This window comes from Siphateles boraxobius, unplaced genomic scaffold (genome assembly GCF_051911475.1).
Source record: "Siphateles boraxobius isolate OS27281-9 unplaced genomic scaffold, OSU_SipBor_1 41, whole genome shotgun sequence".
NCBI classification, from domain to species: Eukaryota; Metazoa; Chordata; class Actinopteri; order Cypriniformes; family Leuciscidae; genus Siphateles; species Siphateles boraxobius.
In genome coordinates this window covers 19413528-19433823 of record NW_027509042.1, presented here as the reverse complement: position 1 = coordinate 19433823, position 20296 = coordinate 19413528, and the positions used below count along the sequence as shown (strand labels likewise).

Here is a 20296-nt window from a genome sequence, read left to right as displayed (position 1 = left end):
CATCTCCTCTTATTATCACAAGTGAAAACAGTTGTGCTGTTTAATGTTTCTGTGGAAATGTGATAGATTTTATTCAGGATTCTATGAATATAAAGTATAAAAGAACATTTGTCTGAAATATAAATCTATTGTAACATTATAAATGTCAGTTGTTTTGATCAATATAGTGCATTTTTTAAAGTTACTAATTTAATATTAATAAAAAAAATCTTACTCAGCCTAAACTTTTGAACCGTTTGTTAATGAATGGCAATAAAATGTCATCATGCAAATATAGATGATAAACCATTTAGAATTAGATGTGCCAGTGACTTGTAGTCTGTTTGAGTTACTATTTTTTTAAATCTCATATCTTAATTCAGCAGTTTTTGTTATTTGTTATTTTTCAGGGTCTTATATGGCCACTTGGTACTCTTTTGTAAATACTAAGTTGAAATGGAGGGCAGAGAAACACAGGAAGAGGGCTGGAGTTTCAAATCCCTGCACTGTGGGTCCAAATATGGAAGGAAAGTTTCTGGTAGCTGAACAGTTTAGCTAATATTTCTTGCATTGTGGACATTCCTGCATGCTCTTAACTTAGGATTGGACGGGTGGGTTGGCTGAGCTTACTGAACATCCTGAACATGCAAGCCATAAGAATAACCTAAAAAATTAGAGTTATGAGTTTGTCCGGCTGTTTTAGTGTTTTATAAAAGTCCTTGTTGTGATCCACAATCCTACTTACCAGAGGGCAGTCCATCATGTTAATTGCTGAGGCTGATAGGATGTTTTATTGGATGGTGTGAAGTGAATTTGCATCGTGTCAGAGTGTCCCATGAGGATGACGGATGCTGATTTGATAAATTGCATTATACACACCAGTCACTTTCTGAGATCAATGGTGGACTGCATAGAATGTCCTGCCTCATGGTATAGCGCTGTGGGGTACTGTTAGTCCCCAATCTCTGCAAAACACAACACAACACACACCCACCTACCAGAAACAGACTCTGGAATAGATCTCAGCCAAACTATTCCTTAGGGTATTCACATCTGTGTGGTTATTGTTAAGGCAGAGCTAAAGCAGCCTACTTTGGAGAATATAATACAAAACAACTGTAACTCCCTGTAGGCTGTAAGCTTGTACTTCTGACAGAGAGTAAATCAGGACTTCTTCGTGTTGCACTTCTAATAAGCGAAATTTTAATGATTTAGACACATTAAGTGCATCAACTCTTTGCCAATAGTCTAAATAAAAGCATGCGTCTCCTGAAGCCCTTTGACTTCAAAAGAAACATCTTAAAATGTTCGTATGAATGATTTAAGGCTATGGCAAGACGAGAGACCGGCCGAGTCAATGGCACATCAATCTTTCACAACTTAACATACGCCTGTCTAACTGAGTTTGGCAATGCAGAATATTCCCTGGAAACAATGGAATGGCTGGAAAGTAGAGAAAAGAGAGAAAAGAATGGGAAGACAGAAAATAAACAAAAAAATGTAGGCAAAATTATGGGGAATACGACCGAGAATTACAGAGGACATAATGAGAGAAGAAACGCATGAAATTTTGGAGGAAGCAAAGTGCAAGAAGAATTTAGGGCTCGGATGAAGACGGCACTTTATAACAAATTTGGCTGATTGCTTTCCATCTGCTTTGTATTCAGAATGGGCCTGCTTCTCATTGCCATCTATTTACTAAACAGCATAAAGTCAGCGTTCGATTGTGTTAACGACAAATAAGAATTTCCATGATAAAGAGTGAAAAAAATCATTTAAAATCTAAAAATACAAACATTTTCTTACGCTTTGAATAGTGTACACAACCTAATAATTATTTTCAAAAAATTTCTGTGAGCAGTGCCACAGACTGATCGACTCCATGCCACGCCGCATTGCTGCAGTAATTCCGGCTAAAGGAGCCCCAACTAAGTATTGAGTGCTGTACATGCTCATACTTTTCATGTTCATACTTTTCAGTTGGCCAACATTTATATTCTAGAAAGTAATATTCTTATTTTCGGCTATACTGAATTTGGGATTTTCATTAGTTGTCAATTTTAATCATCACAATTAAATGAAATAAACATTTAAAATATATCAGTCTGTGTGTAATGAATGAATACAATATCCAAATTTCACTTTTTGAATGGAATTACTGAAATAAATCAACTTTTTGATGATATTCTAATTATATGACCAGCACCTGTACATATAGAATGCTGCATTAAACAATTTCATAAGGGGAAAAAAATAAAATAAATCAACCCCATATAGCAGATTCTAAGTGACCAAGGGCTTAGCACGTTCCAGTTCAGCCTATTGCAAAGGCTCCGCCAGTAGTGGGCACTCATGCAACGTAAGCAATGACGTACATCCGAGTGAACGAGACGGAGCGAAGTAAGCGAGTGAAGGGCATGACAATTTTTGATTGGAACACAGCCCCAGAACTAAAATAGTTACTACTTCCTGCGGTTGAAGGCGCCAAAATCCGGATACTTCAGCGAATAGTTCTAGGAACAGTGAAAAGGTTCCTGCGGTGCGAAAGCCCTTCATGTGAGGACATTTTGATGAAAAGTAATGAAGGCTGCACATCTTGCTTTGGAGGTAACCATTGCTAACACAAGAAGACAATAATTTGAAGCACTTCTTCACTCCTTTTATAGCAATCATGTGCTGGTGATATATGATTAGATTGCCATGGCCAAAAACAGTCAAATTTGAGGTTTTGTGATAAAGTGTATTGGCCAAAAAAGCTTTTTGAAAATATGTAAAATGCATCTGGTCACTCTGCTCAATAATATAGACAAGTGTGTATCAGCATCACAACTACTGAAGCAGCAAACCTTTCAAAACTCAAAATTTATTTCACTGCCAAAAACTTGTGGCCACGGCAATACCTTGTCGTAGGAAGCGGGACCGTAATAACGTCCCATTTTTGAAAGGTAATGTCTGTTTGTGGTTGAGAGATAACTGGGGAGGGTCAACACTAGGAGTCTCATAAGGCATTCTTAAGAATGCCTTATAATCAGGGTACTCCTCAACATTATCGTCTGTCTCAGACCCATTCTCCTCTGTCACTTTCACTGTCAAAGAACTGAAAACAAAGAGAAATTGTTTAGAAGGCTTCTGTGGAAGCTTTCATATGTTTGCTCTTCCCCCCTATGTTTGGTGAGCTATCAATGTTCTGTCAAAAAAAAAATTGCCCTCCTTAAGGCACAAAATATCAAAGTTCTTGGAAGAACTATGTTTTCCCTTTCCTGGAAATATCTAAGTTCTTGTGAGAATTATGATTCCCCCCTCCTCCATGTCATGTGAACAGTGGTTCTCGCAATACTACAAGGTTAGGGCCCAGAAGGACGTTTTTTGAAGATCATACAATTGCATGTTATAATGACCTCAATATCATACAAAACAATCAGAACAAGTGAGTGTAACATTTTTATATAGGCTATGTACTTTTCGTTTAGTGTGTAATACAGCTGTTTGTGCATGTGAAAGGTCTGCAAAGTTTTAAAGCACAAAAGGAGCGTATAACGTCCTGTACAAGTCAGCTTGTTCTTCTTGAATGTCATTATAGGACACTGGCTCGAACTTATATCACATAACTGATGCAATACTAAGCATAGTTACTGTGTTTACAGCGCCTCAGGAAGCCTCTGTAGCTGATACTCGCCGGTTATGGTAAGGAGCGTTATATTTCCGAAATGCTCTAAGCGATGAGCAATCACAACAGACTTGGCGAGCTGACCAATCAGACCAGACTGGGCCTTTCAGAAGGCAGGTTTTAAAGAAACCAGAACTAAAACAGAGCGTTCAGACAGACGGTGAAAACAGGTGCTGAAACACTGTCAATTCCTAGAAAAATAATGAGGTTTTTGAAAAACTCTATCTAGTAGACCACCTCAGCAACATTGTTCCGGTAAATTAGCATATTAGGGACCCTTTAAATTAGGGATGGCACGGTTCACAAAACCCACGGTTCGGTTCGTATCACGGTTTTAGGGTCACGGTTTTCGGTTCTGTACGGTTCTTGTTGTTGTTTTTTCTTTTAATCTTTAACACTCCAGAAATGTACTTCATCATATGATATAGGCTATAGCTTAATTATCCACAATTCAGGATACAGTATTAAAAAAAAATGTATATCATGTAATCATGCACAAACTGAATTTGACTTGACTTTAAGCACATTATTGAGACCATCTCTGAGGAAAGCTAGGAGACATTTTGATACAGAAAGAGAGAAGACATTGATGAAATGCTTTTGTTTATTTGGAAAAAAAGGAGAATGTGTATTTCTATCTCTACAAGGACTTATGTGCATTTTTAGCACACAAAGATTAAAATGAACTTGCATTTATCAAACTGTCAACGTCAGTGTAGCTCTCACAAAATGTTTATCTTTTAAAAGAAAAAGAGAGAAACTCTTAAAGCACTATCTTTTAAATAAGTCAAAATATGTTACACATAATTGCCTATAATGAGGCTATAACAATAGCAAAGGCATAACCAAACTGAAACATAAGTTCAACCTCAACACAAAAACAGTATCAACAATCCTGCTATTCCCTGAGAGTGAGGATACATTTTTTTCACTTGAAATTAAAGTGCAGTATTTGGAAACATATGACTGGAGTTCTTATCTAAACTTGGTGTCACTGTATTTAAATATCATAGGTAACATGAAATCCAAAATGTTCCCACACACCAGACTTATATGTCGCTGGCGCATCCTCCAACTCCGGTTAGCCTTCCTTATATCTCCCACTTGACATTTCTATACGTGACGAGACCTGCAACACTCCATACTCCACTTTTACTGTAAGTGCTGTACCGCACAGGCGCTGCACAGACCGATCGTTGAATAACATCAACGTACCGCGAGAGTGATTGAAAAGCATACGGAGCCGTTGCTCTTGCGGTACTTTGATGTTATTCATCTATCGGTCTGTGCAGCGCTGGTTCAAGTCGAACAAGCCTCTTATGTATGCCCATTGTCCATACATCTCTTATTTCGCGCGAAAAGTAAACACACTGTCTGTGGTCACGGGCACGAGGTTACATTGCGCATGCGTCGAACCGTGCGACCAACACACGCACCGAACCAAGACAAGCGACCCGAACGGTTCGGATGTTTTTTCATGTACCGTGCCACCCCTACTTTAAATATATTTCATTTATTAATGCATGACTATCTTTTTTGGAGAGTAGCACTATATGACATTTTATAGCCTGCGTTAACCTGATGTTAATTTTCTGATTGTTTTAAAAGTATTGGTTCTGTGGAAAATTCAAAGTATTTTTGTTCCCATACTATGGAAGTCAGTGTGGCCCCACAACTGTTTGGTTACAAACATTCTTCAAAATATCTTCCTTTGTGTTCAGCAGAACAAATACATTTATACAGGTTTGGTATAAATGTACATGCTAAACTATAGGCCTACTTAAGGGTTTCATTTGCAACAATATCATTCTTATTTCTTTATTATGATAATAGAATATTTTTGTTCTGTTATCATACATAATTTAAACAAATATACATTTTTGAATAAATGTATAGATCGACACAAAAATCTGCATCTTGTCATAGCAGATACATAGATTCCCTGATATTACATTTACTTTGCTCGTGTGGTTAAAATTAGTGCAGGTTATTTTTGTTCTGCACAGTGCACAGTTAAAGGTGAAGGTAAAGGCGAAGGTGAATTCATCTAAATGTATTTTTCATTGGACATTGAGTTACCTCTGTGGTTCATCTGTAAACATGGTGTGTGCATCCACCTGCCCTCTGTTAACACTTAAGACCCCGTGAAGGTCTACATGTTAAACGGACCCTCTGATCCTCAGCTCTTGTGGGGCTGCATCAAACCAACGATTGAGGTAGTGGACTTTTAAGCACTGATCCACCTTAGCAAAGAGCCGAGTATGCTAAAAATGACCTCGCATGTATACCTTATCCTGGGATTCCACAAAAGAGACCCACTGAACCAATGGAGGCTAATGAGAAATAATAGGAAGTTAGGGTAGGGAATGACTTAACCATTCATTCTCATTGAACATTTAAATAGAATGTAACACTTAATAGAATGTAAAACTAAATGGTGTAATTATTAACACTTTAAAAAAAAAAAGTGTTAACATAAAATTACATTAAAAGACTAGTTGGAAATTCTGTTAACCGGTAACTTTGTGTGATGAACAAAATGTAATTGATTAGTAATGCACCAATTATTTTGACAGAAATAACTTCTTTTAGTCGACTTCTTTTAGTCGTTTCTTTTAAAACTGAAAGTCTTTTTGGTCCCGGTAAAGTGTTTCCACATATCTTGCATGTGTATTGTGTCATTGGAGAAGAGCTAATTAAACCACTCTTTCAATCAATGGTTTCGGCCCTCTAAAATTAAAAATTATTTTTATTTTTTTTAATCTAAAACCGAATCTTTTCTGTTGCCAAAATGTTGGTGCACCACTATCCAATGACTAAAATTTTTCAATAATCCAGTTACAAGAAGTTGAGTAATTGAGTTCGCTCGGATCAGTTCTGAAAAGATTTGGTTCAAAAGTAGGATTTTTTAGAGAATTTATGTTTTAATTCGTTAGGCATTTTTGTCTTTTTGTACCCTTACAGTTCCAGTTTCCATTTACTTTCATTATTAAAAAGAAAAGACTGTCCGGGATATTCTTCAAACATTCTCATTTTGTGTTCCATAGGAAATAAAAGAAAGTCGTATAGGTTTGGAAAGACATGAGGCTGAGTAAATAATGATTGTTTTTCCTCAATACAATGAGTCACATATTTTGCAAAGACAGGTTTTCATAATGTTCTTGGAAGAAGAATTATTTTACCAATTACATAACAGAGGGTCGTCACACAGAGGTGAATGCAACAGATTTTTCCTCAGTTATGGATTCACTTATGGCCACTGGCCATGAAGAATTTATGAGTCTATTTTATTTATTAGTGTTGTCATTCCAACGGCACAGAAAATTTGCCAGCTTTCAGCTAGATTTCTTTGAGTCGTATTTCACTGCTTGGCTGAGATTCTGAAAATCACATGATGCTTTTCTCCTGCGCTGCTTGAAAAATGGGTTTTAGAGGCAAAAATGTCATGGACGGATTTAGTTTTCTTCAGTTTAATTGCAAAATGTCATAGGAGCCAAAAAACAACTTTTCTTTAATGAGGCAATGAAAGAATCAGTGGTTAACTAAAACAAAAACCGTAAAACACACAACATTTTCATTACTTGTAAAATAAACTTTAACTGAAAAATATTAAATATTAAAAGTATTAAACTTATTTTATTTCAGCTAGTTGCCAAGGAAGGAAGCATTTCTCATTTTCGTTTAGGTTAAGTTGAGGTACTAAATTAACTAAAACTTAATAAAAATAAAAACTAATAAAAATGACAAAAAGGCCTGGTTTCACAGACAGGGCTTAGATTAAGTATTAGGCCTTAGTTCAATTAGAACATTTAAGTCACTTTTATAAATGTGCCTTAGAAAAAAAACATTACTGGTGTGAATCTTGAGACAAAACAATGGCAGTGACATACTTTAAAATATATCAGTGCAACTTGCTTTCAGTTAAAACATGCCTTTTTGTCTGGGACTAAATGCTTAAGCCTTGTTTGTGAAACCTGGGTCCAGCATAAAATGCTTTATTTTAAAAGGAAAAGAGAGAGTATGTCACTGTTTGTGTTATAGATTTAACTATGGTGCATTGCACGGTCAATTCCTGGATGGCCTTGAAATGGGCCTTTTGTTTAGTTGTAACCTTATATGTAAATAATAAAATTTAGGAATTGGTATGGCTGATGAGCGTTTAGACCGTTGGCTTATCTGGCAGGATACAACTTATTCAATGATATGGATGGCTGACTGAACACAATGATATATATATTTTTTTGTCTGAGCACCCTCAATCAGAGCTTTGAAATGAATGCCTGTGGAGACAGTGCAGATAAAAACATGAAGAGAGTCAGTCAGAAGTGATACCAATCACATGTAGCGCCGCTGCTCCTACTTCTTTTTCCCGACGGTCTTCCTCATGTCTTGGCAACGTGGGGAACTGGCAGTGTCAATTTATTAGAGAACAAAAGAGACACTATGTGGGTAGGGAGTGCGTCTGTAGGCCCTTGGAGAGGAAACAGACCCCCCACCTCCTACCTGCGCATTCAAACAGGATGTTCCTCAAACAGAAAAGTGGAACCTCATAATTAGCATTTTGGAACTTTTTCTTTTGTTTGTCTTTCCTTATCTTCTTTTTAAGTTTTCTGTTTATGTTGTTTATATGAATTCGCTGTTATTCCAGAGCTCATTGTCCTAGAAAGTTTAGAGTACAGTTATTATGGCAATACATTATGTGTACGGAAGTGTCTATCGCGGTGTGTAAATATAGCCACAGAGCGCAGGACTGCTAAAAGTTTTTGACACGTTAGAAAGAAATATGCATGAATTTGAAAATGAAGCGTGGCGCGTACTTGATGTTAAAAAAGTTTAGCTCAGTTAAATAAGTTAAGTACTTGTACTATCAAATACACAAAAAAATATGCAAAAATGCCTGTCTTGGTGAGATAAAATAAAGATAAAATAACAAAACAACTATTTATTGTGATGGATATTGTTATCATGAAATAAGATTCTGGTCATATCGTCCTTCCACTCCTTAGTACAATTGAGTAATTGACAAATAAGATGAATGTTTTTTTGTCAATATTTTATAATAACATTTTTATGAATGTATGAAATTGTATATTTTAGGCGCTATGGTTGAATTCTGAATACTGTGGATGTGACAAATGAAAAAAACATTAATTAATTTATTAACAAATACAAATAATCATTGTGGAATAATATGAGGTTCATAGTACAACATTCATATATACACACACACATATAGACACATACTGTATATATAACTGCAGGTCAATTCGTTATTTCAATAAAACATTGTTTAATATAAACAATATTAACATCTATTATTTTCTTTATGTCACCAAGTCCTCATACATCTCTGTCTTTCAGGTCTGTGATCATCTGGTGATTCATTTTTGCTCCTGAAAAAGAATCAGGTAAATTCAAACACTTTTTTTTTTTTGCTTTTCCTATCTTTCCTAATTGTTCTTAATAAATCTCTTACTAGATGAAATCTAACACTGCAGTTTTACTAATTCTGCTTGACGTCAATAGCAACAGCTAATCAGAACATATTTGATGTTTAATATGTAGATATGAGAAGCAGGATTTTGAACGAATGAGATTTCCCAGTGGGTGGGCCTGACCAGGGGCGCAACTGCACATTTGCTGAGGGGTTTGCAAGATCAGTGTTGTTAAACTTAACAAAAAAGTAAAATAGAACAAATAAACTTAATTACAAGCTGTAGCCAAAACAAATGTAAGTGAACAAAGATGAAACGGATTAAATTAAATTAAATCAGTAATGAATTAATTAAATCAGTATTCATGTACAGATATTGAATAATCAAATGTAAAATAATAGTATTTTATTCGGGGATGATTTTTTTGGGTATAAATATAGCCCAATGTATTCTGAAGCAATATTCTTATATATGTGTATATATGTATATATATATATATATATTGCAAGTGCCTGTTTTAATAAGTGAGTCATTCATTCAAACGATTTGTTCAAAATGCTGAATTATAACCATTCAGTAACAAAACACCGCACTGATTTTTGCTTTCTTTTGGAACTATTTTCGTAGGTGAAATATAATAGTCAATAATGTTTCTAAAATGTAAGTAACTTAATATATTGGCTACTTGTTTATGATAATAAACATTTATGATAATTAAATTGGCTACTTTATGATGTAACATTCAGCAAAACAGCTCTCTTGTTCGTGTTATGTAACTAGCCAATATCATACGCACTTTTTTTTTAAACTCAAAATTTTGAAATTTTACCTCAGCATGTTTCTTCTATGAGATTATTGTGTGCTGTTGCACTCTTTTGTTTCGATTTCTCCACGAAAGAAAGTCTCTCTGACAAAGAGACAGGCAGCGCGACCTTGTTACCAGAAATAGGCCTAACGTTACACTATCCATTGTCAATCGCTCTTTACACTGAATGTAACTAATACAACCAGAATCATTCTCGCGTTACGATGCTTGCCTAGTTATTTTTAAGCTACTTGTCTGGCCGGGCATTCAAGTAAAATTATCTTTCACTTGCCCCTTCAAAAACAACAACAACAACAAAAAAAACCACTTGACAAGCAAACAAGCGTTATTGTCGAGTCCTGAAATGCAAAGTTGAACCAAAGTTAATCGTTATTAAATGTTGATGAATTTAAAGACTTAGCCTACATTGACAAATAAATAAATAAATAAATAATAGGTTAAGCTTATCATTTGACCTTTTCCTGCACCCTTGAACACTTCCCACATCTATCCATTTTTGGTCATGGGACAGACTTAAAGTAGTCGGAAGTTGAGAGGTTGATATTGATATAATAAAATAACCAGTTAATGTGCTAAACAAAAGTTAAATAAAAACATTTCCTTTCATACTTTTAAACAAACATTTTTTGATTATTTATAAAGTTTTATTAAAGGAGATTTTCAATTATTTTGCCACAATGGCGCCCCCCTCCCGTCCGGCGCCCCTATGCACTGCATACACTGCATACCCCATTTTTGCGCCACTTGGCCTGACAATTGTTATGACGTAGAATAGAAGCCTAAGGAAGACTAAGTATTTTTACACCATAGTTTTCATATTGTTTGGACTTCATCCATGTGTTTTCTTTTTTTTTTTTGTCTCTCAGAAGCTTAAAAGTGGTACGAGCTGGGCTCACCAGTTCATTTTTATTCTTTTACGTAACTTTTGGCTGCTTTACATTCTGTACACTTAAAGAGCTGCCTCCGTGCACTCCTGACGTAAAGGGAGGGAAGGAGAGAGGCTTGCTTATATAATCTGACCTGAGTGTCAGAGAGGCCAGGGGCAGGACACAATGTCATCTCTGTGATGTAAGCCCTGGTTCCCATCTCACTACCAATCCCTTCATGAAACAAACTCACTTTTACTCAATTAGCCCAGCAGATAAAAAAAAACAACAACAGAACATGATGCGTTCAGTTACGTAACAATCACGTACTTGCAGATGGCCACCTGACTGCCCCTTCCACTTCACTCGAAGGAAGCAGTGTGTCATTGGTTTCCAGGGCAGACTTCATCTGACACCCTGAGCCTCCTCCAGATCTTGAGAGACTGAAATTCATGAAATTTAGCGGATGTAAATGGGAGTGTGAAATGGAAATGCCTTTAATGCCAATATAACATCAAAATTGACTATTTACTTTCTTAATGCACATTCCTTGTGTAATTGAATGATCCGTGTACATTATTAAAACCTGGTGAGAGACTTGTGTAATGACGCAACACTCAAATATGTATAGCACACAAGTTATATAATACATATACAAGCTTATAATTTTATAAAAGCAGTTACTGTACGTCCTTCTGTTAAAACTTGTGTATTACTGTATTTGAGCTGTAAAGCAGTTTAAATAATTTGACAGTTATTTTAGGTGTCTTGTTGTCACGGATGTAATTACACAGAAAAGCTCAGTAATTAAAAAAAAAAAAAAAAAAAATATATATATATATATATATATATATATATATATATATATATACAGGTCCTTCTCAAAAAATTAGCATATTGTGATAAAGTTCATTATTTTCCATAATGTAATGATAAAAATTAAACTTTCATATATTTTAGATTCATTGCACACCAACTGAAATATTTCAGGTCTTTTATTGTTTTAATACTGATGATTTTGGCATACAGCTCATGAAAACCCAAAATTCCTATCTCAAAAAATTAGCATATCATGAAAAGGGTCTCTAAACGAGCTATTAACCTAATCATCTGAATCAACTAATTAACTCTAAACACCTGCAAAAGATTCCTGAGGCTTTTAAAAACTCCCAGCCTGTTTCATTACTCAAAACCGCAATCACGGGTAAGACTGCCGACCTGACTGCTGTCCAGAAGGCCATCATTGACACCCTCAAGCAAGAGGGTAAGACACAGAAAGAAATTTCTGAACAAATAGGCTGTTCCCAGAGTGCTGTATCAAGGCACCTCAGTGGGAAGTCTGTGGAAAGGAAAAAGTGTGGCAAAAAACGCTGCACAACGAGAAGAGGTGACCGGACCCTGAGGAAGATTGTGGAGAAGGACCGATTCCAGACCTTGGGGACCTGCGGAAGCAGTGGACTGAGTCTGGAGTAGAAACATCCAGAGCCACCATGCACAGGCGTGTGCAGGAAATGGGCTACAGGTGCCGCATTCCCCAGGTCAAGCCACTTTTAAACCAGAAACAGTGGCAGAAGCGCCTGACCTGGGCTACAGAGAAGCAGCACTGGACTGTTGCTCAGTTTTGCATGTCACTCGGAAATCAAGGTGCCAGAGTCTGGAGGAAGACTGGGGAGAAGGAAATGCCAAAATGCCTGAAGTCCAGTGTCAAGTACCCACAGTCAGTGATGGTCTGGGGTGCCATGTCAGCTGCTGGTGTTGGTCCACTGTGTTTTATCAAGGGCAGGGCCAATGCAGCTAGCTATCAGGAGATTTTGGAGCACTTCATGCTTCCATCTGGTGAAAAGCTTTATGGAGATGAAGATTTCATTTTTCAGCACGACCTGGCACCTGCTTACAGTGCCAAAACCACTGGTAAATGGTTTACTGACCATGGTATTACTGTGCTCAATTGGCCTGCCAACTCTCCTGACCTGAACCCCATAGAGAATCTGTAGGATATTGTGAAGAGAAAGTTGAGAGACGCAAGACCCAACACTCTGGATGAGCTTAAGGCCGCTATCGAAGCATCCTGGGCCTCCATAACACCTCAGCAGTGCCACAGGCTGATTGCCTCCATGCCACGCCGCATTGAAGCAGTCATTTCTGCAAAAGGATTCCCGACCAAGTATTGACTCTTGAGTGCATAACTGAACATAATTATTTGAAGGTTGACTTTTTTTTTTGTATTAAAAGCACTTCTTTTATTGGTCGGATGAAATATGCTAATTTTTTGAGATAGGAATTTTGGGTTTTCATGAGCTGTATGCCAAAATCATCAGTATTAAAACAATGAAAGACCTGAAATATTTCAGTTGGTGTGCAATGAATCTAAAATATATGAAAGTTTAATTTTTATCATTACATTATGGAAAATAATGAACTTTATCACAATATGCTAATTTTTTGAGAAGGACCTGTATATATATAGCTATTTAAACAGTGAGTATTTTAACTTTTAGAAATTGGCCCCATGCACTTTCATTGTAAACGCCTCACTGGAACGCAGATTTTTGTTTGTTTTAAAGAAAAGGAAGGAGAATTTCAAATGATTTTTTGAGGTAATTAACTTTATGCCACAAATTCTGACTATTCAGCTTAATTTAGTGAACTTAAGCCAGCATATCCCTACAGGTCTTCCTTTGCATCGGGAGCGCACATACGTAGGCTTCCTATATAGGCAGTGCACTAGGTTTTGAAACTAACTTTAATTTTAGATTTGCATGAAGACACATGTCAAATGTTCGTTGTGATTCTGTCATTGTATGATAGATGTGTTTTCATCTCTATGTTATGATGTTATGAAACATATACCAGTTATTTCAGAGTCGCAGTGAGATCTCTGAGGGCAGGCGCCTCCATTACACTAAATGAATTTGTTTTTGCATGTACTGATAGCACTAAACGCTTCTCACCTCCTAATTGATTTTCTCATTCATCTCCGGGGAATGTTGTTCACAGTCATGGATGCTTCTGAAGGAGCCACGTTTCAAACAAGCGGCACAGTGTGGACAATCCACCCCCTCTCCACCCGAAACTAAGATGTTGCCCTTAGAACTAATAATGGGCTTTAGCGCATGCTTCTCCGATTGATCTGCTAAAACTATAAGTGCAAGCAGAACAAATCCCTGTAATGATTGCCTCAGGAGGGGAGCCAGTTCCGTGCTAAAAGTGTGTGTGTGTGTGTCGGCTCATAGCGCCACTCACTCACATTATCTCTCCACTGTACATCTCCTAACAAACCTATTCTCCGAATCATTCTATCAAACTACGCTCTCCACTTCTGTGTGCTGTGTAGTTGGAAGTCCGATATTCTTGAAAACAGGTTAGCTGTCTTTTTTCAGAAATATTTTGTCATACACACTCACTCGCATATAGATATAGAAACACAAATATAAAGCTACATAAACTCAGAGACAGAGACAGGATTAAAACCGATACGAGACTGTGTGCATTTATTTGTTAATTTGTTAAGCAGGTGACTTGAAGACACTTCAATGTCTTTATTTGTTTACATTTTATTTTTAACCCTCGTGGTCTGTATGACTTTTAACCTTACAGATTCTTTCAAAATGTTGCTCTGACCTTATTGATGTCAGCATGAAATGAAATGTCACCTTACCTATTTTTCTAAATTTTGTACAAAAAGGTGAGAAAACCAAGACTACAATGTGCGTAAACAATGCTTTTACTGCTTGTTTCTGCTCCTTTTTTCCCTGTGTTTTGATCAGGAGTTTCTGTACTCTTTGAGAAAATGCCTAATAGCGCCCCCTACTGTATAACAATGAAAACTCAAAAAGTCGTCGGGGAAGCGCTGTCTCATAAATGACGGGACATTACATCAATGGTGGGGGGAATGAGTTAAATGTATGTTAAAGTTTGACCGCGTAACATTTATTTGAAATGTCATAACCCGATCTTCCAGTGATATGACAGACTTCTCTCTCTCTCTCTCTTTCTCTCTCTCTCCATTTTTATTTGTCTCATCTGCCTCCACTTTTTGAGTGCAACTCCCACATCTCAACATCCAATCAACGATCGATAAATTGAACCAGTCCCTGCTCTTCAGTTTTACTTTTTCCATAATCCATTACACTCGGATGTACTTCACAATATAAAAGAAAAACATTTGTCGCTATTTCAAAGCCACTAGCAGATGTTGTTGAAGCTTGTAACACAAAGTAGGCATAAGGTATGTTCATATCAAGGAAAATTTTAGAGACAAAAATTCAGTCCGAATTCCACACAAGATTTGTATAATATAATAAATATACTATAAATATAATAAAAAAGTCCAAAACTATAATTGACATGAGTGAACTTTTACCATTTGTAGAAACTTTTCCCTTTGAGATTTTTGAGTGTTATCAAGTGTCGTTTATAATCAGTTTGGCTTCCCTAAGACTCCAAACAGAGTTCATTTTTAGTTTTTGACCTTTTTGCAACTCCATTGAAAGGGACACCAGGAAACAATAGAGTGAAGAAGGGGGAATGGGACAAGTCTGAAATTGCACAAGTCTGTAGAATGTGCCAGAGAGTATTTATTAACCACCAGGCCACTCTTAAGTTTTGTTTTTAAAAAGACTTGGTTTCATTTACTCCAATTTACAACATTTTTAAAACATTATTTCTCACTTTCCAATAAGACCCAATGTCAAGCGATATAGTAGTTCTTCTTCCCCAGCCCGCCTCGATACTGTCGAAACCATGCCCTTCTCAAACAGAACTGAGGCATCAGTTGTACATGTTCATGTATGCGTGTGTTTAAGAGCTGACACATGCCCAGTGGTGTTTGTTTTTCAAGGCATGACTTGACCGCTGTTTGGAATTCCATTTGGCTGGCCATCTGAGAGATGAGCTTCAGGGTCCTCTGTCACGTTATGCCTGTACCACTGCTCTGAGCTCGCAGCCAGATATTTGTGTTTTTGAGTTTCTCTGGGGCTGTAGGGCTCCATGTACACAACATAGTCCAAACACTAATCATTTAAAATAGCTCAACTATAGTCATGCTGCTTTATTGAGGAGCTTGCCAGGAAAAACTATGCCTAGTTGTATTTGTCGGTAAAGCTTGTAAAGTAACGTAAATCTGGTACTGAGCAAAGTACACCAGCATTTAATAAACATTCTGCACATAATAAAGAACACATAAAATGCTGCACAGGGTCTTGAATTGGTGAATGGTTTCCGTTTTTAAACACAAACCATCTGAATTAACATTCACTAGAATAAATAGGGGCTTTTCAACACTACTTTTTAGAAGAAGAAAAAATATCTTTATTTTAAAAATAGCTGAACTTTTGCCATGGTACTGAAGTATGAAGTTTATTTTAATTCCAGTTTTCCTGTGCTTTCTTGTTACGTTGCACAATTTGGCCCAAAATAACTATTGTTATTTCACTGTAAAAAAAATTTACAGAATATATGATAAATAATAACAATTTTGCTTTGAAGTACAACTGTCTAAATTCATTTTCAAATGTTAAACCATCAAGCTTTTATTTTGGTGGAAAACGGCAAGGAGCCCTTAAGGATTCTGTTTTGTTGACAACAGCTAGATTATAACCGCTTCTCATTACAAGTTTGAGAAGAGGGTTGGCGGATGTTGCCTTTCCAAATCCACATTATAACGAAGCATCACAAACTCAGAGCAGAGATGAGTTTATTTGTAGCAGCATTTACTGTAAAGCGAGTCACTCTGAGACACTGAAATTGTCGAGCTGTCATGAGTTGTTTGCGTGTAAAAGAGCACGGTTTCACTCTGAAACACGCAGCGTATATATTTATGTAATTCAATTGCAGCCTTTGCGATTTGAAAATCGCCATATCACAGATCAGTTTTTATTTCGATTGTGCAACCTTATGCCTTATCATGGTGCTTTGATGGTATCAAACAATACCATGTTTTTGATATACCATAGGACTAAATGATCATCTGTTTATATGCTGAGATATTACCATGGAACATTTGCATAAAACACAGTAATACCACAGTACGTCTTGTAGTACGTTTTAATTTCATAGTCAGTGCATTGACTGAATATTTGGTTTAGAACAACTGTGAGGTGTGGACATACATGTGGGCATACATCTTCCTTGTTCTCTTGCTGTTCCAGTGAAAATCTGAGTGGTCATTGCCATGGAAACCCTGGAGAACTATCAGGTACAGGCTTTGGGGTCTTTTAGTTGACGTTGAGGCATTGATGCAGTAGTGAACATAGCGATATGAATGTATTCTGTACTGTACTCAACAAATCTTACTTATGTGAGTGAAGATGTACAGTACAAAGAATGATGTCAGATGATCAAAATCAAATGACCTGAAACTGAATTTTTTAGGGTTTTTTATCCAGAGTGTTTTATTATTCAGAGAGTGACTCTTTCTAAAATGACTACTGGGGACATGTGATGTGTTCAGTATTCACAGTGGTTCATTAATTTGTCAATTTATTCAGTAAAACTCTTGGCTTTTAAGGCCATTTTTGAGGTTAAACGAGCCATGGTGGATTAGGTACTCATGACACAACCCACCCGTTCCGAGAGAAATGAGCGGTCCCCAGACACCTGTTCACTGAAGGAACTCTGACTTCACTTGAAAGCAAAACCTTCCTATTGCTCTCTTTCCGTAGCTGTCATCCATACTGTCAGAGCATGTGTTTGCATACAAAAGCGTCAGTATTATGTGCACATATCTACAGATATTTATCTTATGTCGCTTTACTAAAATGATAATAACCTTTGAAAGTACGGCATTGTAACGGGTTATTTTCAGCACAGCTGGAGTGCAGAATGAATTGAATTTATTCTCTCTGCAAAATGTTCAGTTTGTACTTTTATTTTTTTAATTACTGCCAAGGAATTGTCAAAATCATTTTAATGGGCAGTGTTAAACATTCTTTAGCTCACAACAAAAATTCCAAACGTTCGTAGTTTTTAATGTTTTTGAAAGAAGTATTTTATGGTCACCAAGGCTACATTTCTTTGATAAAAAATACAGTTGCAACTAAATTAAAGTATTACAATTTAAAATTACTGTTATATATTTTAAGATGTAATTAATTCCTGTTTTTTCAGCAGCCATTGCTACACTCTCCAGTGTTACATGATCCTTCAGAAATCATTCTAATATGCTGATTTGGTGCATATTCTATATGCACAATGTGCTGCTTAATATTTTTGTAGAAACCATGATACATATTTTCCCCAGGGTTCTTTGAGGAAAAGAAAGTCCAAAGGAACAGCATTTATTTGAAATGTAAATATTTTGTAACATTATAAATGTCTTATATTTCATCAGTTTGCTGAATAAAAGTATTAATTTCTTTAAAAATATATATATAGTTTTGTAGTATAATTTTTTTAGATTGAAAATTTCAGTGTAGAGAAACTCAGTTCCATGTTCATACACCCCTCCTTGGTAATTTGCAGGCAAGTAAATATTTGTGTAAATCAGGAAAAAGTCTCTCACCATTCCTTGAAGCTATTTTAGATTAATGTGATGGCAGGCGAGTGAGCAGTATCAGCTGCAGAATGTGGTTGTGTGTATGTGGCAGGATGAAGAAGGGAATTATAGCAAGTGTAAGCCTGGGGCCAGTGTGCCTGACAGGGCCTGTGCAGGGGGCTCAGTACAGGGTTCCTTGTTTTGCTCTTAGACTGTTTGTTGCTTCTTTGGATTTCTGGCTCTAAGTTGTTGTTCTCGGGCCAAATTCTCATCGCACACACAGAGAGAGTCAAAGAATGAACACTGAGTCCTGCTGCCAGCTGACTTTGAAGAACAACCCAAGCTTTCCATGACAGCCATCGCAGTTACTGGCTCCCTGGGAGAGACGCTCTGAGGGGAAGCATTCTCCATAAAATGCTAATGTTAGATACTTCACTGAGCTGGAGATTCCCATGCCATTGGTTAATCCATCACCTCCTTTCCTTCACTTTACAGAGAAGTCATTTGTCTCTTTACTCCTTTTATAAATTCTCTGTAGGCTCTTTGCCCATATCAGTAGTTGCAGTCAAGAAGAGTTGTAAGTGCACTTTTCGCTTAATTGCTAGTTCCATTACAAAAATACAGTTTAAAAAAAGTTTTTTTTAAATGCCAAATTCTGACTGTATTTTCTTAGAGTAAATCAAATGCACAGGGTTACAAATACACAGTAAACAAGGATTCAAATGAACTTTTTCTAGCCCAACTCCAACCATTTGGGCTCGAAAGTTCTTTGGAAAATCATTTTCACTCAACACAGTCTGCTGCTGCATCAAGAAATACTTGAATCCCTGTTACACAAGGAGAAAGCTATACATCAATTCTTTGCAGAGATGCTGCCGAGTTCTCTGGGCTCGAACTCATCTCAGAAGGTCCAAAAGACTCTGGAAATGTGTGCTGTGGTCCAATGGGTCTACGGTTCTGTCTCTTATTGAAAATGTATGGCCCATCATGAAAAGGAGAAGCAGACATCGATCCCCATACTGTTGAGCAGCTGACTTGTATATGAGGTGAGATTGGGCAAAAATTCCACTTCCAAAATTGCAACAATTAAGTTCCTTGCACACAGAGTTCTGAAATCTTCGCACTTTAAAAAATAAATGTGACCTCACGTTGTTTCAATCACGTTTACACACTGCCTCCAAAACTTTCGTCCGTCCTAAAAAAATTTGAATCGGGTTTGATTGAGTTTTTCGCATCCGTAGCAAGCATTTTGAGAGGTGTTTTGACAATTCAGAGCCACCGAATGATGAATACGAAAAAACGCATACGGAAATTTCGGACTCGGCGTGCAAGGACATTTAGTATACTCAATTCCCAAATATTTAAAAAGTGTAATTAAAAGGAAAGGTGATGTGAGACAGGTGTAAACAGGCCTATGTCCCAACTTTTTTAGTGTGTTGCAGTCATCAAAATAAGAAATTAAAATTATATTTACAAAATAACACTTATTGCTGGTCAGTGAAAACATTGGAAATCTAAAGAACACATTTGACCTTATAGAAAGAAGAAAAAAACTAGAACTGAGGAAACAAGACAGACGGACATAAATTTACTGAAAGAATAACTAATAAAGAGCTACTTAGTTCGATGCCACACAGTTCCTGCCCTGTTTTACATGGAGAAACACGGTCTCGATAAAAGTGTTATTCATTTTGTTGTGGCATCTATTACAGTACAAAGTGGCTGCACATCATTAACTTCAAACCTGAGTTTACCGGTGGAATGAGGCTGACGGTTCATTCTTTCTTGTGCTTTCCCTTTCACATTCGGCACCAGTGATGCGTTCTCACTGAGTCTGATTATGAAGTTTGAAAGCAAATTCACTCTTTTCTTCTTCAAACCTGCCTTCCCAGATGAAGAACTCTATTAGATGAGGGGAGATGAAACGTGGCAGTTAAGAGTCTGATATGCTCAAACGGTCCACATCCTCTCCCATTTGCCGTTTTGCATGTGATATTTATCTTGCAGATACTATTAAAATCAGATGAAGCGTTCTTTGACTGATAGACA

General features: G+C 36.7%; 1 protein-coding gene across 4 annotated transcripts in view; it reads left to right on the top strand.

Moving 5' to 3' along the window:
* lpp (LIM domain containing preferred translocation partner in lipoma) overlaps positions 1-20296 on the top strand; it is a 258449-nt gene that overhangs the window by 63747 nt on the left and 174406 nt on the right. For all 4 annotated transcript variants that reach the window (XM_077198833.1, XM_077198834.1, XM_077198836.1 and 1 more), the window contains one exon: positions 9008-9054. The gene's annotated coding sequence lies outside the window, so the exon portion shown is untranslated. The remainder of the gene's footprint in view (positions 1-9007; positions 9055-20296) is intronic.